The sequence below is a fragment of the Triturus cristatus genome, chromosome 10 (genome assembly GCF_964204655.1).
Source record: "Triturus cristatus chromosome 10, aTriCri1.1, whole genome shotgun sequence".
Taxonomy (NCBI): domain Eukaryota; kingdom Metazoa; phylum Chordata; class Amphibia; order Caudata; family Salamandridae; genus Triturus; species Triturus cristatus.
This window is the reverse complement of record NC_140593.1, coordinates 993,002,260-993,026,396: the sequence shown is the minus strand read 5'-3', so window position 1 is coordinate 993,026,396 and position 24,137 is coordinate 993,002,260. Positions and strand designations below refer to the sequence as shown.

General features: G+C 44.5%; 1 protein-coding gene across 2 annotated transcripts in view; it reads left to right on the top strand.

Moving 5' to 3' along the window:
- The window catches only part of ATPAF2 (ATP synthase mitochondrial F1 complex assembly factor 2), a 223,041-nt gene that overhangs the window by 172,447 nt on the left and 26,457 nt on the right, over positions 1–24,137 (top strand). The gene's annotated exons all lie outside the window — the stretch shown is intronic.

Sequence of the window (24,137 nt, the reverse complement as noted above, 5' to 3'; positions counted from 1 at the left end):
ACCGCGCTAGTGGGCGTGTCTGTCAGGTGTCAGCAGGGTAGTCATAGGGACGCCCAAATGCCGGTCATCCATAGGTGGAGGGAAAGAGAGCGCCCCGTCAACTGGTATCGACGAGCAGGTGTGGGAGGGCTTGTGAAAGTGGTAGTCATAGCGACCAGGCAAGCGTAGTGAGCTGACAGTCAGATCAGGGGGAGGGAGCGTGTGAGGAGGGAATGGGTAAGGGGAGAAGGGGGAGGATAGTTCATGGAGAATACATTGATGATTTTGGATATAATGGATATAAACACGTGTATACACAAACTGGATGTTGATTAATTATACTTTCCATTCGGCACATAAACACATCAATGTTGGCCAATCATACAGGTTAAATTGGTGGACATTATTGCCAGTACCATGTGTTCATAGAAAATACATTAATGATCTAGATGTGCACACATATGTACAGTTGAATAAGATGATGATTAATTATCCTATTCTTATGGTACATGGTCGATGCTGGCAATTTCATACAGGTTGATAGGTGAAAATGATTGCCAGTACAATGTACCTACGTCAAAGTGGGCAGAATGGGGATCATGTAGTCCAGCGAGGGCGAGCCAGACCCAGACCTACGTTGATCCCTACGGACTTTATCATGGACTTACTTGGAATTGCTTTGCAAAATAACTACTTCATATACCGCAATACTTACTACCTACAAATCAAAGGAGTATCAATGGGGGCATGCTTTGCCGCCAACTTTGCCATCTTGTTCGTCTACAACCTTGAAAAGACTCGCATACTTACACCTCCCACTCCCTTCCAAAACCAGATTTTACTTTGGCGACGCTACATAGATGACATTCTTCTACTGTGGAAGGACTCTACCAACACCTTAGATTCCTTCATTACATGGCTAAATCAGTCGCAACCCCATCTGAAGTTTACATCAGGTTGCAAATCCAATGATCTTCCTTTTCTGGACATCACCTTTCACGCTGAGGATGGCAACATTGGTACCACCCTTTACAGGAAACCTACCGAACGCAACACCTTGTTACACTACTCCAGTTACCATCCGCGCAGTCTCCGGGATGGCCTTCCTTACGGCCAGTTTCTGCGCATCAGAAGAAATTGTAAGTGGCGCAAAGACTACTTTCGAGAAGCAGCCATCCTCTCCAACAAACTCATCCAAAGAGGATACCCACCATGCTTGGTCTCCCAAGCCCGCAAAAGAGCGTGGTATTGCCACCGGGAACAGCTCTTGACGCCCCAAAACAGACAAGCAACACTCGGATCCCTTTTGTTACTAAGTTCATCCCCTGCAGTAATCAAGTTAGCAATATCATTAAGAGGAATTGGTCCATACTAAGAACACAAGAACCATTTCAACAACCTCCGCTTTTTTCCTATAAAAGAGGCGACAACCTCTCCAATCACTTGGTTCATGCCATCACATGGCCTATGAAGCCATGCCCACAGGAATCCTTCACTGCCCACGTGGGGCCTACCACCCATCATTTGACACTACAGATGCCAGAACTGCGTGGTGTGTTGTCGCATGTTAAACACCAAGGAATTTAACACCGATAACAACCTACAAACTTAAAACCCTCACCAATTGCCGCACCAACAATGTAATCTACGCCATCCGGTGCCCCTGTGACCTAATCTACATTGGTAAAACCACCCAAATGGTCAAACAGAGGATAATTCAACACGAGCCTCATTCATTGTAAGGTACTCCCCCCCCCCCCCCACCACCACCCCCTCATGGTGTACCACTACATCAAGAAAAAACACCGCGAACTGGAAATGACGTGGCAGGTCATTGACCATCCCTTTCTACCAACCAGAGGGGGTAACCTTCAATTGTTTCATTTCACCTATCAACCTGTATGAAATTGCCAGCATCAACGACTTATGTACCATACGAATAGGATAATTAATCACCATCTTGTTCAACTGTACTTATGTGTGTACATCTATGGACACATGGTACTGGCAATAATATCCACCAATTTAACCTGTATGATTTGACAACATTGATGTGTTTATGTGCCAAATGGAAAGTATAATTAATCGCCATCCTGTCCGTGTGTACACATGTGTTTATATCCTTTATATCCAAAATCAGCAATGTATTCTCCATGAACTATCCTCCCCCTTCTCCCCTTACCCATTCCCTCCTCACACTCTCCCACCCCCTGATCTGAATGGCAGCTCACTACGCTTGCCTGGTCGCTATGATGACCAATTTCACCCTCCCACGCCTGCTCGTCGATGCCACCGTCGACGCAGCGCACTCTTTCCCTCCACCTATGGATGACCGGCATTTGGGCGACCCCATGACTACCCTGCTGACACCTGACAGACACGCCCACTAGCGCAGTGACTCATTCGTCACTGACTCCTGCGCCAGTACGTCCACGCCGCACTCAGGAATCAATTTTCATTTACATATACGGCTGGCTTCCACTGCCGCATTGGACTCTGGCATGCCGACCACGACCGTGGCGGCTACGTGCAGGACTTGAAATCCATCTACCATGTTTACCTCGGATCCTGTCCAGGCATCCTTCTGCTCCGCTCACGGTAAGCCCTTCTGTTAGACTCACCCACCGACCTTGCTCACACCCGTATTGCTGCCAGACAGCCAGCCCTTGACTTCTCCTGTTTTCCTCCATGTAAACAGGACGGACTCACCGGACGGCAATTTTCCATTCACACACCCCCTCTTAGCACGCCGACAGTTGATCAGGGCTCCGACCCTGTCACCGGCCTCTTTGCCATACTCGCGCTGATTTTGCTGGGTAAGTTAGGATGGCCCCTGGCTCACCTCCAGCTCACAGGAGGCTCTCAGTCCTCACAACCATCCTTATAATTATGCGCCCTTCCTTTCAGGTCCCTTGCTCTTCCGGATCGCCCCGACCGATTCCAGCCTTTTCCAGATTCCTCATATTGGAACGACTGCGCCTTCCGGACCTTGTCCCCAGGCGAATTGATTGTGCACCAATAATTTTGCGCTCTCATCTTGGTATGGCTTCCACCTTACTCCCGCACTCTTCTCCTGGCCCCCTGAGGCCCCGCTCTCACCCTTTGTTCCTCTCGCTCCACAGGACCCCACCTCGTGGACTCTATTGCCACCAGTCCAGGGCAAGCTACGCTGCCCCACCTCCTTCGTTCCTCAGGTACGCCTCACTACCCCGCCTCTCCAGCGCCCCTGATGCTTTCTCGCGCGCTCCCATCTCCCATCTCATTTTCCCCTTCCTCCCTTATACAGCACCTTCTACCAGCAACCTGGTTCTGATGATGATCCTAAATGACTAGAATGCCAAACGCCGTCGACATACCAGGGCAATTTGCGGTACCTTTTTCAACTATGGTTCATTCAAAATGTCTCTAAAAAACATGATCAATCATTGTAAATAACTTTTCGTGAACCATATTTTCTTGTACATATCAGTCACTTTTTCATGTTGCGCCACCTCTGTTTTTCTCACTTGTCACCTGCGCCATTCACCTTTGAGTGTCACAAGCACATGCGTGCACAAAGTCTTTGGGTTGCCTCTGCAATCTTTGTTTACAGTGCTGATACAACTTTTCCCAGTTGTCATTACAATTATTGTTTTCTTTTTCAAAATATATGATGCCTTGAGCACATTTTAAAACTAACTAAGAGTCTCCCTATTTCTTTTTCATTTGAATGTCTTGTACATACTTGGTAAGTAGCTTTCTCAATAATACCGGTTGAGACGTTGTTGTTCTACACTTCCTTACCCAGATCTCAACCTGGTCTATGGGTTTTACTCCTGTTTTTCTTTACTACTACACTTATGTAAGTAGGCACCCTGCACCAATCCTTATGGTAATTTTAGTGGTCTTAGACAACCTTAGAAAGCTCTCTAAGTGGTAGCTGTGGAGAGCAGCCTTCAGGCTTAGTCCAGAAGGAGTGTAAAGCAGCTTGTTGTACCAGAAAATAAACTTATAGGTATAGATTAAGTGAAAGAGAACCATCCAGTATATTTATAAAAAAATATGTCTTTATTATAAGACACTCACTAACACGTACAGATATCTCCTAGATATACACAGTGCACACAATACTCTTCAATAGAAATACAAAATACACAGTGGTCCCCAGGGGGAGACTAAACTATATACTAAAATAGCATGCGAACAACGGCTCGAGTCAAGACGTAGAAGTGCCGGGTGCCCAAGGAACCACCCAAAGTGAGTATCTAGGAGCCCCATGGAGGTCAGGTGCAGTGTGGGAACACAACTGTATTGTCAATACAAGTCAATAGCTAAGTCGCGTTTGCAATTTTAAAGAAGATGGACCCAGTGGACCCTGAAGAAACCCTGTGGAAAACAGAAGTTTGGAGAGCCACCCCAGCTGTGGATACCCTAGGAACCAGGATACCTACACCTGGGAAGCCTGGTGCATAGGTGTGAAGTGGTGTCGGAAACCACAGTCGAAATCAATGGAGGACTTCAGGAAGATGCCGCTGCTGGAGAAGGTGAAAGTGTCCGGTGGAACCCAAAGGTGGATTCAAGAGGAGAAGAACCGGCAAGCAGAGGGGACAGAGTCTATGCCACTCAGGAGTGACCAGGAGGCAGGGAAGACGAATGCCCACCAATGTCGAGTGTTGCAGAAGAGATGATGGTGGCCTTGGAGCTGAAGCTGTGAGAACCAGGTGATGATGTGGAAGACCAGGAGCCGTTCACGAGCTGTCCCATGTCGGATGGCGAGAGTTGAGGGGTCGGTGTCTGCCCGGGGCCCCAACAAGTCTTGGTAACTGCAAACAACGTGGAAAGCGAAGAAGGTGCCTTGTTGAGACCAGCAAGGTCCAGGTAACTCACCACAAACAGGGGAGTCATGGCAGGCCCCGAGCAATCAGGGGAGCCCACCGAAATCAAAGATGAGCCTCGGCAGGACCCACAGGCCGGAGTCACTGGAGTCGCAAGAGGACCTCGAGCAGCCCACCAAAGATGCAGGCCCACGGTGCAAGTGATGCAGTGAGGACGAAGATCTTGGACACAGAAAATGCTTAAGGTGGGGGCTACTTGGAGCCCGAAGATCTTGATGGAAGGAAGCCAACAAGCCTTTGCAACAGCAAGTCGACGCTGTTCACAAGGGTTCGGTTCATGTGGCTCAGATGAGGGATGCTGGACTCAAACTTGGTGAGAGGACAGGGCAGGCCCGAGAGATGTGAAGAACCACCACCTGTGTTGCTGAACCTTTCGTAGTCCGGGGAAGCCCAGGATCAGCAGACCGGTCCGATTAGTTGCTGTGCCTGCAGATGCAGGGAAGTGACTCCTTCACTTCAAGGGAGATTCCTTTAGGTGTCTTGGATGTCCACAGGCCATGGAAGGTTGCTATATGGATCACAGGCACAGAAGTTGCAGCAGACGAGCAGGGCGATGAGACCAGGAGCAGCAGGAGTCTTCCTAGTTGCAGTCATGAGACCGCGAGCAAAGTCCAGAGTGCCCAGATGGTTGAAGAAGTGGTGTCTTGAAATTAATATTGTCCCACAACGAATCTAGGGACTCACCCCCTGGTTAAGCCCTTAGGTACCCTAAGGAAAGGGTTGGGACGATTCAGGGTTCCCTCCCAGGGAAGGGGTCGGACAATGGGGAGGATACTCCCATGTCCTTTGTCCAGTTTCGCACCAGACCGGGAGCCAACGGGTCCCTGGTCTGGTTTTAACTGGACTATGCAAGGATGGCACCAAATGTGCCCTTAAAGCAGACTGAGTGGCGCTGGCAAGTACTCCCACCCGTTGCCAATACACTAAACCCTGTCTGGGAGGTGGTCACAACTCCCTGTGACAGGATACCTATTGTTCTGCCTTCCCCTGCTCGAGCCTGGCTCAGCAGCATGAGGGAAGAATCATGTCTCTGGTTGGCAGCAGTCATGCTGTGCTGTCCGGGTCTAGAAGACTGGTACCGGGAGTACCAAGGGCCTCCCGGAGGAGCTTTACAGTGCATGGAATCATATATGATTCCAACATGTTTGATACCACACGTGGTGGGGTTTGTTACAGCTAGTTTACAGATGGCCATCGCGTAATGACACATGGCCACTCTATATATCATAATGGCTGATGCACTTACAGCCCGGGAGAATGGACTCCGAAGGCTGTAGGGGTGTCCTGCTCATGCAGGGGCACCCTCACACTGAGAACCGAGCCCGCCTTCAGGATTGAAAGACCTGCTCTAGTGGTGACTTTTAAGTTTTAAGTGCAGTGACCTTAGATATAGGAAAACCTATATCTTTCGTAAGTGGTGCTAGCACCAGCTTACACAGGCTGCAATGGAAGGCCTGTAGTTACAGAGTTGCAGTTTGAGTGGTCCCTCATGGGTGGCATAATACATACTTCAGCCCATGGGGGACCACTGGTGTACCTATACCCTGGGTACCTCCTTACCATATATATACTAGGGATTGATAAGGGTACACCAGTGTCCAATCTGGGTAGTACCTAAGTACTTAATATGCCAATTTAGGGGAGAAAGCACACAGACTGGGGTCCTGATTAGCAGGATCCCAGTTAGAAACAGCATAACACCAGACAGCAGTGGGGGTAACCATAAAAGCAGATCCTACTTTCCTACACACCCCCCCCCCCAACATGAGATGAGACTAACCTTTCCCAGTTGAGTCTTCATTTTCTAAGTGGAAATATCTGGAGAGTCCATCTGCATTTGCATGGTTACTCCCAGGTCTATGTTCCACTGTATAGTCCATCCCCTGTAGGGAAATGGACAACCAAAAGGTTTGGGGTTTTCACCCTTCATCTGTTTAAGCCATAAGAGGGGCTTTTAGTCTGTTTGAACAATGAAGTGAGTGCCAAACATGAATGGCCTCAACTTATTCAGGGCCCAGACCACAGCAAAGGCCTTCCTCTCAATAGCTGATCAACGTTTCTCTCTGTGGGTCAACCTTCTGCTGATAAAAGCTACTGGTTGATCCTTGGCCTCTGCATTAAGTTGTGATAACACAGCCCCTACCTCTTTCTCAGATGCATCTGTCTGGACAATTCACTTTTTGGAGTAGTCGGACTTTGCAGGATGGGGGCAGTGCACATGGCCTGCTTCAGGTCATCAAATGCCTTTTGACTGCTTACTGTTCACTGAACTTTCTTGGGCATTTTCTTAGATGTTAGATCGTTCAGGGGAGTCACAATGGAACCATGTCCCTTTACAAATCTTCTGTAGTACCCAGTCAGGTCCAAGAAAGCTCTGACCGGAGTCTGGGTAGTGGGAGCAACCCAGTCCACAATGGTCTGGATTTTGCTCTCCAATGGTTGAACCTGGTCTCCACCTACCATGTGGCCTAAGTAGACAACCTTACTCTGCCCTATCTGGCAGTCTGTGGCCTTGATAGTGAGGCCTGCCTTTTGCAGGGCCTCTAGAACATTTCTGAGGTGGACCAGGTGATTCTCCCAGGTGAAGTTAAAGACAGCTATATCAACTAGACATACTGCACTATAGCTGTCCATCCCTGTGAGAACTTTGTTCACCAGCCTCTGAAATGTGGCAGGTGCAGTTTTCAGACCAAAGGGCATTACAATACATTGATAATGCCCACTAGAGGTTGAAAATGCTGTTTTGGCTTGGCATCCTCAGCTAGTCTGATTTGCCAGTAACCAGCAGTCTGATCAAATGTACTCAGAAACTTGGCTGAGGCCAAAGTGTCTATAGTTTCATCTACCCTTGGAATAAGATGGGCATCAGTCCTAGTGACTGCATTGAAGCCTCTGTAGTCCACACAAACCCTCATCTCTCTCTTTCCACCCCTGGTGTGAGGTTTTGGCACAAGGACTACTGGACTGGCCCAGACCCCCAATTGCAGCAACTTTTGGACCTCTGTCCCACTGACATGGTTTTACTCTTAAAAGGCAGGCTGTCACCTGTGTCCACTTCATGGGTACACCAGGTGGTTTAACTGGGTGTCAGGGAGAACCTGAGGACCTGCCTAAAATCAGCTTTCTGCTGGTCAGTGAGGCTGGCTGCCAAGGCTAGTCGTCCACTGACCCATCATCAGGGTTTGAGAGAAGATCAGGGAGAGGATCACTTTCTTCCTCCTGTTCCTCATCAGTTGTCATGCGCAAGCCCATGTCAGCCATGTCCACAAAAGGTTTCAGGCGGTTCACATGAAGAACCCTCTGTGGAGTTCTTGGAGTGCCCAGGTCAGCCAAGTAGGTGACCTCACCCTTTTGTTCAAGTATAATGTGGGGACCACTCCTCTTGTCTTGGAGAGCTGCTGGGGTCACAGGCTCCAACACCCACACTTTCTGGCCTGGCTGGTAAACAGTCAAGATAGCCTTTTGGTCATGCCAAGCTTTTTGAAGTTCTTTGCTGGCCTCCAGGTTTTTGCTGGCCTTCTTCATGTACTCAGCCATGGCTTTAAGGGGAGAAAATCATTAAATAGCGGCGCAGAAGCAAATATAGGAAGTCGCCACCTGCAGTGCTGTTAATAAGTCAACATCCCAATCATTGCTCTGCCCAAATATAGAACGCTATCGTATTATTACTTGCGTTATCGGAAGACTCTGTGGGCAGCAGCGGAGGCGAGGCGCCACCCGGGGAAGAGTAGCGAAAACGTGCGTGACCTGTTGCAGCTGAAAGCTGTTTGTGGGAGCACACAATAAGAGGGTAGAGGCTATAGATACCGCACCTGACAAATGAATAGTGCTACTTGTTAGAGATTCTTACAGTGCAGCGAACCAAGGAACACTCCCCTCTAAGTTCCTTATCGGGATCGAGTCCTGTCACAAAATTAAACACAAAAGGGTTCAGCACTGTGCCAAAAAGTCAATGAATGTAAAAAAAGGAATGTCCAAAACGTCGATATACTTTTCTTGAGAGAATCCTTTTCTTTATTGCATATTCATATAAACATGAAGAGTCATAGCCACATAGATATGACGAATCATAGCCGACGCGTTTCGTCTCTAAACAGAGACGTCTTCAGGGCATCTCGAAAAAGTAAATGATTTTTCAAAGTGAAGATTATGTGAATCGAACCAGCAATCGTGATTTCCATATAGGCAAAAAGTTTCTTTACTGATGAATATTTATCAAGGTCATAAGATCCAACAGTTTAGTATCGTTTCCGGCATGGTAGCCCGTATTTTCTGGTCTCGGTGTTTTCAGTGTCAGCTGTTTGTGGGAGCGGAGATCCAGGCCTGCATTTCCATAGCGCACATACACGCATAGGAGAAGATACCTCGTAGATGGGGCTGGTCTGCGCTGCTGAGGACAGACGGCAGGGCTTGATACCGCTGCCTTTGTGGGGAGTGAGACTCGCTGTAAACCAGTAGAGATAACAGCACTGGGAGGCGGAGGTGCGGACAGCCCCTCGACCGTCTGAGCATTTTAGCTGTAATATCGCCAGCTACTACACTGCGCTGAGGGTATACGCACTGTGGAGGACATGTAGCTAACTAGCCATCGAATGCCATAATAAACCTGCTCTCGTAGGCAAGGTGTGGTGATACATCGATCAAAGGCAGTTGCAAACACGCCAATTACCTACCAAGGAACCTCCAGGAAATGCGAGCGTTAACGGTACACGAGGCAGGAGAGTGACCTTGCATTTGGCTACAACTAGTAACTGGCAACTCTGCATACTCAGACAGTGGTGAACAGCCCAGCGGAGAGTGAGCACGAACTAAAGATACGCGCAACATGGGCAAACCGGACAAACTACAATCAAAACTGACATTTGACAATAAGCGCTCAAACAAACAGATGACAGCACACTCTGACACAGAACTTGACACAGATCATGCACAGCAATCCAAGATGGACAATGTATTGCAGGCTATTCAACACAGCCTCAAGGCCATCAACGGTAAACTTGATTCCCTAACGCAGCGGGTAGATAATATGGCGTCTAAGCTAGACAAAAGGGGAAAGACTCACAGAAGCAGAGATGCGCATATCTGCGGTCGAGGATGAATCTAGCGCGACGATACGCAAGTGTGCGGAGATGGATAAACTACTGGCTGTTATCCAGCAGAAGAACGAAGATTTGGAAGACAGGTCCCGCAGGAATAATGTGCGCATAGTTGAGCTACCGGAAAGCACCAACACGGGCCGACTGGAAAACCTTCGTGGAGGATATGCTACGTGACATCTTTGGTGCTGACAAGTTCTCCAACCTGCTGATTGTTGAGCGAACACACAGATCTCTTGTACCTCCCCTAATCCCGGGCGGACCACCAAGGCCCATAATTGCACGTATCCTAAACTACAGAGACGGACGCAATTTTACGCATGACGCGGGAGAAACAGCAGATAAATCACAAAGGCAACAACATCTCGTTCTACCCGGACTTCATGATGGTGGTGCAAACCGCCCTCAAGGACTTCAACCCCGCCAAAAAGAAACTAATGGACTTGGGAAGCAAATATGCCATGTTATACCCAGCGAGAGTACGCATCATACACGACAGACGCCCAAAGATCTTCCAAACACCCAAAGCTGCACAAGGATTTCATCAAAAAGTAATTTCCCGGTCGCCGAACCCACCACGCACCCATGCCGGACCCGGACTCAGATTGACTTCACAGCGCAAGGTGGTAATGTATTCACTAAGTTACACAACTTTGATCAACGTGAATGTATCTCACTAATTGTCAAGACATATGCTACATATGAGACTCTTTAGGGCCTATACGGCGACATCTTACCCCAAAGCCTAAATGTGACTCAAAGACTGCCTTGTACATTCAGCAACTGTGACGCCACACAGTGGTCACACCCATATGTATACCATACGATGATACATATAGTATATGCTCCCTGTCTTTGTGCTTAAGGTTATTGTCTCATGTTGCAGTTATCAATGCCAAATATGTATTTAACTATAGTATGGGCTGAATGGGATGCCTTTTATAGCATAATGTCTTACCGCGGGCTGTGGCCCAGGATGCAGGAACTATAGGTATTAGATAATGTCACTGTTACTCTACAATATGTAGACAGCTTGCTATGATTGTTGCTCTGTTTGTATAACATATGGTTATTCTTGCCACAAACTATGGGCTTCTCCCTCTTCAAGGGAAACTCATATGAAACAGTAGATTAGAACCATATCCATAGAACTTGAATTGGTTGTTTTTCATTCTCATCAGGAGTCTCCTTTCCTTCATTTGCCTACGCACCTCTCAACAAGTAATTCCCGACCACATCTGTTGTTATATACAGATGTTGGATCGAGCACTCTGCGGCCCCCCAGAGGGTGCTCCCCGCACTGGTTAGTGCAATGGCACTGTTGGTTATATGGGTATGGCTTTGGCGTAATTGGGATGCCAGAGTGGGTGGGGGTTTACGGGTATGTTTTTGTTTGTAAACGGGCTGTTATCACTGAAGTGCATCGAACTGTATAACATGTTAGTTGCACAAATAGTTCATGAGGTGGTATTGGTGGATCCTACACAGAATGTTTATCTGTGTCACTGCCAAGTGAGTCCCAAGGTATGACGATATGAGTGCTGCACAGAATACTCCATTAAAATCACCACTGATTAGATTCATCACGAGGAATAGGAGGGGATTAAATAACCCTAAAAAAATACGACAAATCTTTGCGTATTTAGACCGACGTCAGGTAGACGTCGCTCTATTACAAGAATCCCATTTGAGCAAAGCAGCTAAATATCCAATCGGAAATAAATGGGCCGAAACGGTCATAACATCTTCCTATTCCTCCTATTCACGAGGAGTTCTCTTCTTAGTTAAGAAAGGTATCAGTTTCGATATAGAACGCACCATGACTGACGAGCAAGGCCGGTACATTATTATATTAGGACGTCTCCGAGGACAACACCTAGCATTAATTAACACATACTGCCCAAATGTCGATGATCCTGACTTTTTTAACTCTATATGGTGCACCCTTAGAGAACTACCTGACGTGTAGAGCGCCTGTGGGGGGGGGGGGGATCTCAGTCTATCACTTGTCGAGGAAATAGACCGCTCAGGCACAACGAAGGAACCGCATAAAAAAGCAGTGAAAGCGGTACTAGAGGACATGGTGGAATTCAACATGGTGGATATATGGCGGATGCATAATCCGGCTCGAAGAGAAGCCACACATCACTCTACATCCCATGGTATCTGGTCACGCATCGATTGTTGGCTCGGGACAGGGAAAATATTCACTTGGACAACAGACATTCAACACTTAACCAAAAACGCTGTCGGACCATAAACCTGTCCTCCTAACGCTGCGACTACCCACCTATGCCCCACCTCCATACACCTGGAGATTTAATGCTAAAGCACTACTGGACCCCATATATGACTCCACCATTAGAGAGGCTATTGTAGGGTATTTCTCACTTAATCAGAAATCTGTAAACGACCCTAGCCTTCTCTGGGAGGCCTTTAAAGCAACAATTCGCGGGGTATGTATTAGTACCACCTCCGGTATTCTAAAATATATACGCCAACAACTTAAGATGAGGGAGGAGGAAATTAAAGCATTAGAACTACAATTTGAAAACACTCATGACATAACCATTCTAGGAGAGCTTCGGAACATAAACACAGAATATCAAGACTATGCACAACAGGAACTCAATTATCTTAATAAAAGAGCAGGGGTTAGGACATATGGGGAAGGAGGCAGACCGGGAAGCGTACTAGCTAATAAGATTTGCACTGGGTGACCCACACATATAGTGACCAACATAATATCTCGCATTATGACACGGAGGGAATACTGAAAGCCTTTATGGATAACTATGGTGATCTGTATCCTACTCGAAAGTTGGTGCCGGCATCTGACATAATGCAATACCTTGAAGATGTAGCCATAGCCTGGCTCTCTGATTCTCAACAAGACTATTTATCCCAGGCGGTAAGAGATTACAAGCATAATAAAATCACTTCCTAAGGGCAAAGCGCCAGGCCTAGATGGATTCACAAATGAATTCTATAAGACATTTGTTGATATTCTAGCCCCGCATATGGTGGAGATGTTTGGCGATGCTCATGAGAAACAAATCTTACCACCTACACTGAGAGAGACCATGATCATAGCATTGCTAAAGCCAGATAAAGATACCAAATACTGTGACTCTTATAGACCATTGTCACTGATCAACGTAGACACCAATATCTTGGCAAAATTATTGACGACTAGGCTCCAACCCTTGATGTCCAATATAGTCCTGCCCGATCAATCAGGGTTCATACCCCATCGATCCACCGCACACAACATCCTAAACTTATTTGCCTTATCTCATCAGCTGAATCCCGACATGCAAGCAGCGGCGGTATTGTTGGATGCGGCTAAGGCATTCGATTCACTCGAGTGGACTTACCTATGCACTGTGTTGCAGAGAATGGGATTGCCCCCCATGTTTACACAATGGATCAAACTTCTATAAACACAGCCGACAACTAGAATACGTGTAAACCGATATGTCTCTGAGTCAATAAATATAACCAGGGGCACCCGACAAGGATGCTCACTTTCGCCTTTACTATTCGTCATCGCACTAGAGCCCTTGGCATGTACAATAAGACAATGTCACAAAATCTCAGCCCTGCAATTCCCACAGCGCCCTCTGAACATCTCCTTATACGCAGATGACATGGTGCTATATATCCGTGACCCGGCCTCGACCCTCTCCCCTCTAATTAGGGAATACATTAAATTTGGAGGTCACTCAGGACTCCAAATCAATTGGAGCAAATCGACCATTATACCGCTAACAGATACTACCATGTCATGTCCGTTGGAATTCCCCCTTGAATGGCAATCGGACCTCATTAAATATTTGGGAATATGGTTTCATCGCAGTCCAGAAGTGGTATTGCGGGAAAACTATGATAAGGCCATTAGCACACTGGAGGATAAAGTGGAGCGATGGATCACACTCCCGCTCTTAATCGCAGATCGAATGGCAGTAGTTAAAATGGTCATACTACCGAAACTCCTTTACCTTTTCACTAATATTATAATTCCACCCCCCAGGGCAATATTTAAAAGAATCTCCGCCATTGTGACTCGACTTATATGGGCCGGCAAACAGGCACACGTGGATCTGTATACACTGATGCTGCCTTATATAAATGGGGGATTTAAAGTTCCAGACTTCCTTTTGTATTATCTATGCGCACAGGCGCAGTACGCACACTATTGGTATCATCCAGTCCGATACTTGCCTCATACTGCGGTTGAAGGTGGCGACGCATACCCGATACCACTAAATTGTATCCTACCGCACACACTCACCCATATTTGCAGAAATGAGATCAATACGGTGCGTACCACCAACTTAGCCTGGCAAAGAATGGGTGGTCTCGCAAATAAACTGCCACTCTATGCCCCTGCCCTACCGCTACAGCATCACCCAGCCCTCTCTGTTACGCAGGAGATGGCGGGACTGACTCAACTACAACTAGTGGGGATTGATACAATGGGCGATCTATATAAGGATAGTGTTTTCATAGCTCCTAGCCAATTAGACTACATACAGAACCCCACTCTGCTCTTCACATTCACATATCATAGATTGAACGGGGCTATCAAACAACTATACCCATCCGCGAGAACCACCCACACTACAAGCCCTCCAATATATAATACGAGACCCGCACAATACCCATCTGGTTAAAAAAAATTATACACTTCACTCCAGGCAGATATTGGAGGCAGGGCAACGAGGGCACTTGAACGGTGGAATGTGGTGCTAGATGATCCCCTTACTGAGAAAGAATGGCAAACGTGCTGCTCCTTGACGGACATGCTCACCCCAAATGGGAACTTGAGGATTATTCACTATAAGTACATTCATCAGACTTATTACACCCCGGTAAAATTACAAAGTATGGACTCCGACAAACTGCACACTGTCGACGATGCGAACTTCTTGCATCTGGCGTGGCGTTGCACTAATGTACACGCCTACGGTGACAAAATCACCAATATGATTAGTGAGATGCTTGTAACACAGGTAGAATGTACGATTAAAACTTGTTTATTAGGACTAGTGCCACAGTTACGATTCCTGAAACGTAAGTTCGGTTTGATAGCATTGCTCTTGGCAAAAAGACAGGTATCCATGCATTGGGGAGGCAGGGGATGCCCTACCGATAAACAGTGGCTGCGGGATATATTGCGTACTGTAGGGATACGTAGCAGACCTATGAGAAAGAGCTGCCCTCCCGTTCCTGACCTCGAGACTTCTGGATCCCTCTAACAGAATATATTGGCACTCATCAAGAAAATACCACATCCATGTAAGACTAAATAACTGATGCATAACTGACTATGATATGTAATGTTGTGACAATTATGTACCAGATAATTGTACTCACCATTAAGCCCGAAGTTGGTTATACGATTGTATGTAATGTTTTGTGAAAAAGCAATAAAAAAAAAAGGGCCCCCTGCCCCCAAGAACTCTGCCTGGTCAGGCCCAAGTTCCTGGGACAGTACCTTCACAGGGGCTGTAATCATCTCCCTCAGGAGGTTTATCTTCACTAAGAGTTTGTGAAGAGGGCAATACCTTACCCTTCCTGCTCCTTCTCTTGGGAAGCACCTGGTCCATTGTTTCAGGATCCAGGGCTTTGCCAGTGCTGAGCTGTTTGGCCTGAGCCCTGGTGACAGCAAACACACTGGCAGAGATGCCCATCATCTCTGCATGAGTGAACTCCACTTCAGCTCAAGCTGAAGTTTCTAGATCATTGTCCAACAAACAATCTACAGGTAGGTCTGGAGATAACACAACCTTTTTAGGTCCAGTTACCCCTCCCCAGCTGAGGTTCACAACTGCCAAGGGATGGTCAGTCCTGACATTGCTAGCGTTGGTGTCTTGGTACATTTGTCCAAGTATGATCTGATGAGGGGACGCAAGTTTCTCAGTCACCATAGTGACACTAGCCCTTGTGTCCCTGTAAGCCATTGCTTCTTTTCCATTTATCAAAGGCTGTTGTCTGCACTTGCCCAGGTTAGTGGGACTTATAAGTAAGGTGGCAAGATCTATGCCACCATCACAGACTAGAACAGCCTGAGCTGGAGTTCTGACTAGGTCAGAACCCATCTCAGAACCCAAGGTTAACCCCACTAATCCCTTGGTTGCTGTACTACCTCTTGTACTGGTGCTAGGGGGAGCAGGTGCCTTAGGGGCAGTGATAGTAGGAGTTTCCTTGGCCTTTGGACAATCAGCATCCTTTGTCCAATGGGTCTTCACCTTACAAAGGTAAGGTTTCTTTTTGCCTTCCTTGGAATTTTGGGACTCTATGCCCCCCCCCCCGACGCAGGTTTTTGGTGCCCTTGTGAAGACTCTTTTTTTATCTTTACCCTTGTTCCCACCCTTATCCTGAGACTTAGAAGAATCTTGCAGCTTTACAGTGCATGGAATCATACCTTCCACATAGTTTATGGTGTGGGAGTATGATTCCAACATGTTTGATACCTAACATGACAGGGTTCGCTACAGCCAGTTTAGAGATGGTCATCGCATAATGACGCATGGCCACTCTATGTATTGTGATGGCTGATGCACTTGCAGCCTGGGAGAATGGACTCCGAAGGCTGTAGGGGTGTCCTGCTGATACAGGGGCACCCTCACACTTAGAACCGAGCACCCTGCCTTCAGGATTGAAAGGCCTGCTCTAGGGGTGACTTCTAGGTTTTAAGTGCAGTGACCTTAGATATAGGAAAATCTATATCTTTCGTAAGTGGTGCTAGCACCATCTTACACAGGCTGCAATGGCAGGCCTGTACTTACAGTTTAAGTGGTCCCTCATGGGTGGCATAATACATGCTTCAGCCCATGGGGGACCACTGGTGTACCTATACCCTGGGTACCTCCTTACCATATACTAGGGATTGATAAGGGTACACCAGTGTCCAATCTGGGTGGTTCATAAGTACTTACCATACCAATGTAGGGGAGAAAGCACAGAGACTGGGGTCCTAATTTACAGGATCTCAGTCAGACTAGTCAGAAACAGCATAGCACCAGGCAAAAAGTGGGGGTAACCATAAAGCAGATCCTACTTTCCTACACCATGTGTCTTCTTTGACTGTAGAACTCAAGTTGGTAAGGAGTAGTGACCTGAAATTAGTGGAACTTTTAGACTCACACATAGAAAGTCACTGATTATTGGAATCTTGATATTGAACAACTATGAGCTATTTATGGCACAAGGATTTGAAATTGTACCCTTCTCTTAAAAATTAGGGTGTTGCCTGTAGATGGGAATAATTATCTAATAAATCTTCGGTCCGTTGAAGGACGTATCCCGTCACAGGAAGAGATTGCCACGAATGCAAAATTAACAGTAGTCTCTCAGGCCTTGAAAAATCTACACGCCCACTCGCAATTGCAAGTAATGTTTATTCAGGTCATGCAATTTTTAGCACCTACTAGTCCCATCTGGGGAATAACTTAGGCTGGAAAGGAACAGGTGTTCTGCTCATTCAGAAAGTAAATGAGCAATAAAGATGCCATTAAATCTTGTTTTTATCTTGACACATTTGCTGTCTGTTCAAGGAAAGAGGTCTAATGTTAGTTTGTCTTTTAACGAATTGCTGCTTGGAAAATGAGGTTTATTTTTCTCTCTTTTACTAGAGTTAGAAGTTTTTGTCAAGTGACCGGTCTGAAGACGTCAGTTATTTTTCTCTAACACACAACATTTAAATAAATAGCCTGTAAATTAATAATACAAATATTTCAAAATATATCAGGAATTACAAAAGCACATTTTTTGTAATTAAGTGTGATGCAAACAAAGAGTTAAATAGGAGCAAAACAAACCAGAACACTTTACTTGGTGATGTGCAAATGACACATATTTGCAGAAACTTTTTTTGTCCAAACATTGTTTGTTAAGTAAAGAAGCATGTCAGTAAAGAAGCATGTCAGTGAGAAAGTTTGTGGCCATTTCAATGTAAAATCTGCTGATTACAAATGACAGTGTGCTACCACTTCATGCTTTAGTTATGTATTTATTAAAAGTAATAGTTTTTAAACATAATTTGAGAAACGTTCCTGCCCCTGCCCTAATGAAAATGGTGTTAATGAACTAAGAGGCAAGTCAGGGGTCATGTGTATCCTATGTGGCTAGATTTGTATTATATATGGAAAAAAGGTTTAGTCTGTTAAATCAAGCAAAAGAGTTTTTTGTTCAGTAGTCATGCTGAAGACGCTCATTTGAAGGTGATAATGAAGAAAATGGAGGCTCAATGAATTAAATTATTTGCATAGGATCACATCATTTGAAACCAATTTATGGGTCAAGAACATTACAAATAGGTAGAGTAGATTATTTAAGTCACTAGACCTGCAGGTCTAGTAAAATCTTAGACTTTTCGAGGCCTGTCTCTTGAAAAGCTGGTACCAGAGTGGTCTCTTTTAACAATTACAAATCTGACATGATGCGAAAAAGTGATGTTTCTCAATGGGGTGTTTAGTAATGTGATCTAATGTGATCTATTTCATTAAAATTGTGTCTTGGAATATAGCTGGGTGTTGGAACAGCCTGGGTAAAATCCAGAACTTGGATGCAATAAATCCAGACGTAGTTTGTTTGCAAGAAACGTGGGCCCCTGATGCTTTTGAGGTTGAAAACTACTATGTGATTAACTGTCATGCTACCAAGTCAAATATAAAGATGATTTTTTTAAAAATGCTACCAAGTCAAAGAGAGGCCATGCTAGTGGTGGTTTAGCAACACTTTTGTCCACAAATTTTACTTGGATGTTATTGGGTGTATTTTCATCAATGGAGCTTACTACAGTGTATTGCATTCCCATAGCAGACTGCAGGTTGTTGCTCTATTTTCCCTTTTATATTGGTTAATCTTTATACTCTGCTTGACCAAGAAAGTAACTACTTGCTAAGCGAGGTTTTTAATTATATTACCATGATTATGTTAAAAGTAGCTATTGTGAAGGTCGTAATAGTGGGGGACTTTAATGATACTATATCTCACCATTTACTTGCTTTATTTGCTGATAAAGGATGTGAAGAGGCTGCTAATATAACGCCCCGTGTTCCCTGCCTGCTCTAAGGTAAATAAAAGAGAAGCGCTACTTGAGTCATGCAGGGAACATGATTTAATTATACCTAACGGAAGTTTACAGAGCGATATTCCAGCTCATCCCACCCACGGTTCAGTGACATCCTCTTCGATAGTTTACTTCTCTGTGGGCTCCTATACGGTCTTCCCCTGTCTTTTGGATTCAAAGGTAGTCAATATTTGGAGTGATCACAATAGTTTAATCTTTATGCTTAATGGGACAGCTGACCAAGTGTATCCATGGCAGATCCCTGAAAGTGAAGATATATTATTTACTACTGTGAAAGGGAAGGTTTTATGGACTAAAAAAGATAAGCAGTCACTGGCAGTAGAATTGAGGAAAATTGTTGAAACCCTACCCTCGTCAGATTGGCTACCAGTTAATGTGTATGAGGAGCACATGGGAAAACTTGTAAGGGTAACTCCCATTGTGGCAGGTAGCCTTTTTTTAAAACACCTTCAAAGCAGTCTCATAACTTTAATAGATAGTTTGTGTTTAATAAGCTTTTTAATCCCCTTCAAAGAAGACCATACACCTTTTACTCCAAGAGTGGAAAATGTCTATTTTTTGTTTGAAAAGAAGAAGAACTTGGTGATTGAGAATTCAAAAAAGATCTACCTCTAACATCTGGGTAAAAATTACAGAAGCGGTGAAGTATAAAAATCATAAAGTCTTCTAGAAAATTATAGGGGAGAACAGTGGCTCTTTCTCTAAACCTAAGATTAATAATATCACGAGCATGGATTGGCAAAAATATATAACTTCTCTGTATGCATTAAATAATCAGAAGAGCTATGAGAATGACACTGAGTTCCCATGTGAGATATCCGAGGGTAGAATGCCTCCCGTTTCTTTTCTGACTAGGCAAGAGGTGTTGAATTATCTTAAGGCTGCTAGGAACACAGGTGCAAGAGGCCCAGATCAGTTACCCATTACTATTATAAAATTGGATCTAGATCTAGGAGCCTCTTACCTAGTGGCACTTTTTCGCTACTGCTATTATTCAGCAGTGTTCCCCAGCTCTTGGAGGGGCTGCTACATAAAAATGGCCCTTTAAACCAACCTAGCAATTATACACAGATTACCCTGCTGAACACTGCAGGAAAGATTTTCTCTAAATGTGTATTAGTTAACCTCTTAGAATGGGCAGGAAAAAAAGTGTATCCTGCCAATGGAGGAGGCAGGGTTTAGAGCAGATGATTCGACTTTGGATAATATGACTGTATTCATCTCATTCATGTCTATGCAGCTTTTATTGATTACACTGCTGCTTTTGACAGGGTAGACAGGCGGACCATCTGGAGGAAGTTGAGTGCCCAGGGAATACCCAAGGGCCTTTTGAAACTTAATATTTTCCTTCACACTGAAACTTAGTGCCATGTTATGTTAGGAGGCAGATGGAGTATGACATTTGAGAATCCCTATATCACAAAAAGGCCCAAGGGTCTGATGAAAGATAGCAGAGAAGTGCAGGAGTGTCCCTTTTATAGGACGGTTTCCCTCACCCTCCCGAGGGTGGCATTCATCATCATAGGGTAACCTCCTCGCAATGCGAACCTGATCACAGAGCGGGCTACAACCCCCTCACTGAGAGGTAGGAGCTTAGGGATGTTTTGAGTGTGAGATGAGAGGTATACTAAAATCTATAGATGAGCGGTGTGTGGTGAAGGTAGTGCAAACGTTTGTAAGGGTGAATGTGATTTAAAACTAACTCCAAAGGTTACCAAAAACTTTATTGGGGCATCCCAGAGTTAGGATTAAGAACAAGACCTATAGCAGGAGTGGATTAAACTTGTCAATGTGAAGTGATGGTCACAATGTTTCAGCCTAATACCCTCCGTAGAGATGTAGTGGCTTTCTTCAGGACCAAAGATGTGAAGTATGCCTCTCAGTGCTTAACAGAGACATACAGAACCATAAGAAAGTATACTGAACCAGTTGTTGGAGTGAATCATCACTCAGATAAGTTCCCACCAGTATGTGTGATACCTGAAAGAAATAACTTGATTAGATATCCATCATATATAATGCACCCACTCCAAAGATCCCTTCATTGTCTTTTAAAACCTTAGGAAACATCAACCATACATCTCCTGAACAGTGACTCTATTGGGCAATAATTGATTGGTGAGCTTACCTATGTCAGGTTGCCACAGACCCCTTTACCTCGGTACGATACTCGAGGGGGGCCTATTTCCTATGGGGAAAGTATAGTGGGAAATAAACCAATTGTAGGTAGATGATACTGTTGTCAGAACCTGGACTCCCAAAGCGGGAGTTTGAGAATCCCTACCAGAATTGGAATGCTGTCCAAGTGAAGACCGGCGAGCTCTACGACCGATATGCAGAAAACCTTGAAAGTAAATCCCCCCAACAGAAGCTGAAATGTCCTAATGACTGCAGGCAATTGGAATACAAAGAACGACTAAGAACAAGAAGATTCAAAGAGACTCAAAATGGTGTCAGCAAGAAAAGTTCCTACCGGCAGCTAAAACGAACCTTGAGGAAGCCCTAGGTAGGGCGAAACGCGCGTCGGCTGCTGCATTTCAAAAAAAGAAAATAAAAAGATTTCTGAAGGACCTACAGCTACGTGGAAATTGATTTGGGACTCTCCTATAATATGATGATATGGTGGTTTGAAAGTGCACAAAATCTATGGGATTAGAGTTACCTATGCATGGTGTGCTCTTGTGTCTAAGTCTTGTCAGAAATGGTTTCAAACAGGGATGCCTGTTGGCCAACCTCCTTTTTTCGCTGTACATGGCAGACTTGCCAGATGTGTTGAGTGAGGTAGACACAACATTAGGTTTGTATCCTTTAGGCACACTCCTTTATGTGGATGATATAATTTTGCTGGACCTGATCCTCAAAGGTCTTCAGAGTCGTCTTGATACTTTGCCATCATATTCAAATGCTCAATTCCGGAAAGGTAAAAATAAATTAAATTAAGGTTCCTTCCAAAGGGGTGTTGGATAAAAATAAAGTATAATTGGTCGCTTAGTAATGACATTTTAGAAGTGGTAAAAGCCTACACTTACGTTGGCAGAATAATATCAGCAAACTAGAGTGACACTGAGCATATTGCACATTGCTATATTCCGGTGGTACCTTTGTGTATTACATGCTAGAGAAAAGTCCTTAAGGAGTATTATAGATTCAGAATGTTTTACATCTACCATGGATATTGAATCATTTTAAATCCGTATTTTATCTACACTCCAGCACTTTTCTTTAACTAAATCAGAGATTCAGGATAAGAGTTATTTTCATCTTAAAAACTCACTTAAAACATGCTATGAAAAATTGCTCCTTGGAAAATGACAGAGGTATGTAGAGCAAATGGTTGATTTAAAAAACATAATTCAGTCATGTCGGGCAGCAGTCTCTCAAAAGTATCTGACGTGGAATTTGGAACACAAAGTGAGAAGATGTATAATGCTATTTAGACTGAATTGGTTACCGCTAAAAACTGTGATGTATGGCACAAGGAAATGTGGGAGGAGAGAATATACACCTTATGCTATAATGATGTACAGACTATTGAACATTTCTTATTTGCTTGCACTGCTTTGAAAATTTATCACCAGAGATTTTTAAAACCACTTTTTATAAAAAGTTGTATTGCAACAGTAAGTGCTGGAATAGAAATGATAAATTGCCCAGTTAATGAATTAATACTTTGTAAAAATTGTTAATTTTTAGCTCTTTTTAAAATGTGTATTAATGAATATAGTTTTGTATACGGTAGATCTCTTTGTAAGATCTATATCTTTAATAAACTTGATTGATTGGATTGATTGATTGGCTGTAGGACAGGGGTCCCCAACCTTTTGTGAGCAGTGAACAACATTTGTGTGTCACAATGGAATATATGCTTTGATGTACTATCAAAGGATTGAAACCTGAATTAGCATGGTAATGATTCCATTATGCTTCAATAATGCACTTACATTTGCAATAATAAAGGGTATTTTGGGGTGAGGGAGAACGGATATTCTGGTACATTGTGCATTCAAAGTATAATATTATCAAGTGATCATGACAACAATTAAATTGGATCTAAAGACCAATTTACCAAAGATATGGATTCTTCTCAAGAAATATTAGAAAAACAATGTCCCGTTTTAAATAACATTGTACCAGTAAACCTGGCCAATAAAGAAATTATTTAATGACTACTGTGCAAGGGAGCTGCCTGCTCTCCCAAATATATATTTGGGGCATTAGTAGCAAGTGGTGCATTATGCTGTACATAAGGGCACTAACATTGGTACAAACTCTTTGTGTTTTTAAATACAAGCTTAAAACGAGACTTGCAAAAGTTTACCAAAATGAACTTTTTAGACATTAGGCATTCGTTATAAGTGACTTCTATGATTCCGACCCTAGTGCTAACCCCTGTTTGCAAAGGGTTCAGAATTACAAGCTATATGAATTTATTGCCCAGTAATTACAGGGTGCATTAAAGTTTTCATACCCTGTTAAATTTTGGCAGGTCAAACCTGCCAGAATTTAATAGAGAACAAGCATTTACAATGCAATGGTCTTGGCAATATTATAGGTAGAGCTATTGGTATGGCTCATTATGTTTTTTATCATTTTTGTATCCCTAAATAAATGGCATTGTCATTTCTATTGGCATTAGCTTTTTTTTTGCATTTACATTGCAATGGTCTTAGCATTGTTAAAGTTAGAGCTATTGGAATTGCTCCTGACATTAGTTTAGTTAATGTTTTTGTTTTTAAAACATTTAAAGAAACGGCATTATTATTTACAATGTCAATAGCTTAATCACTCTCAAATGTGAGACCTATTGCATTTGCACCCAGACACAGAGCCACACACACAAAGCCACCCACACACAGCCACTCACATAGAGCAACCCACACACAAATAGAGCCACCCACAGAGCCACCTACACACACACACACAGTTACCCACACACTGACAGAGCCACCACGCATAGAGCCACCTACAAAAAAAACCACCCACACAGAGCCACCCCCCCACACACAGAGCCACCCCCACACACATAGAGCCACCCCCACACACATAGAGCCACCCCCACACACACAGCCACACACACACACAGCCACA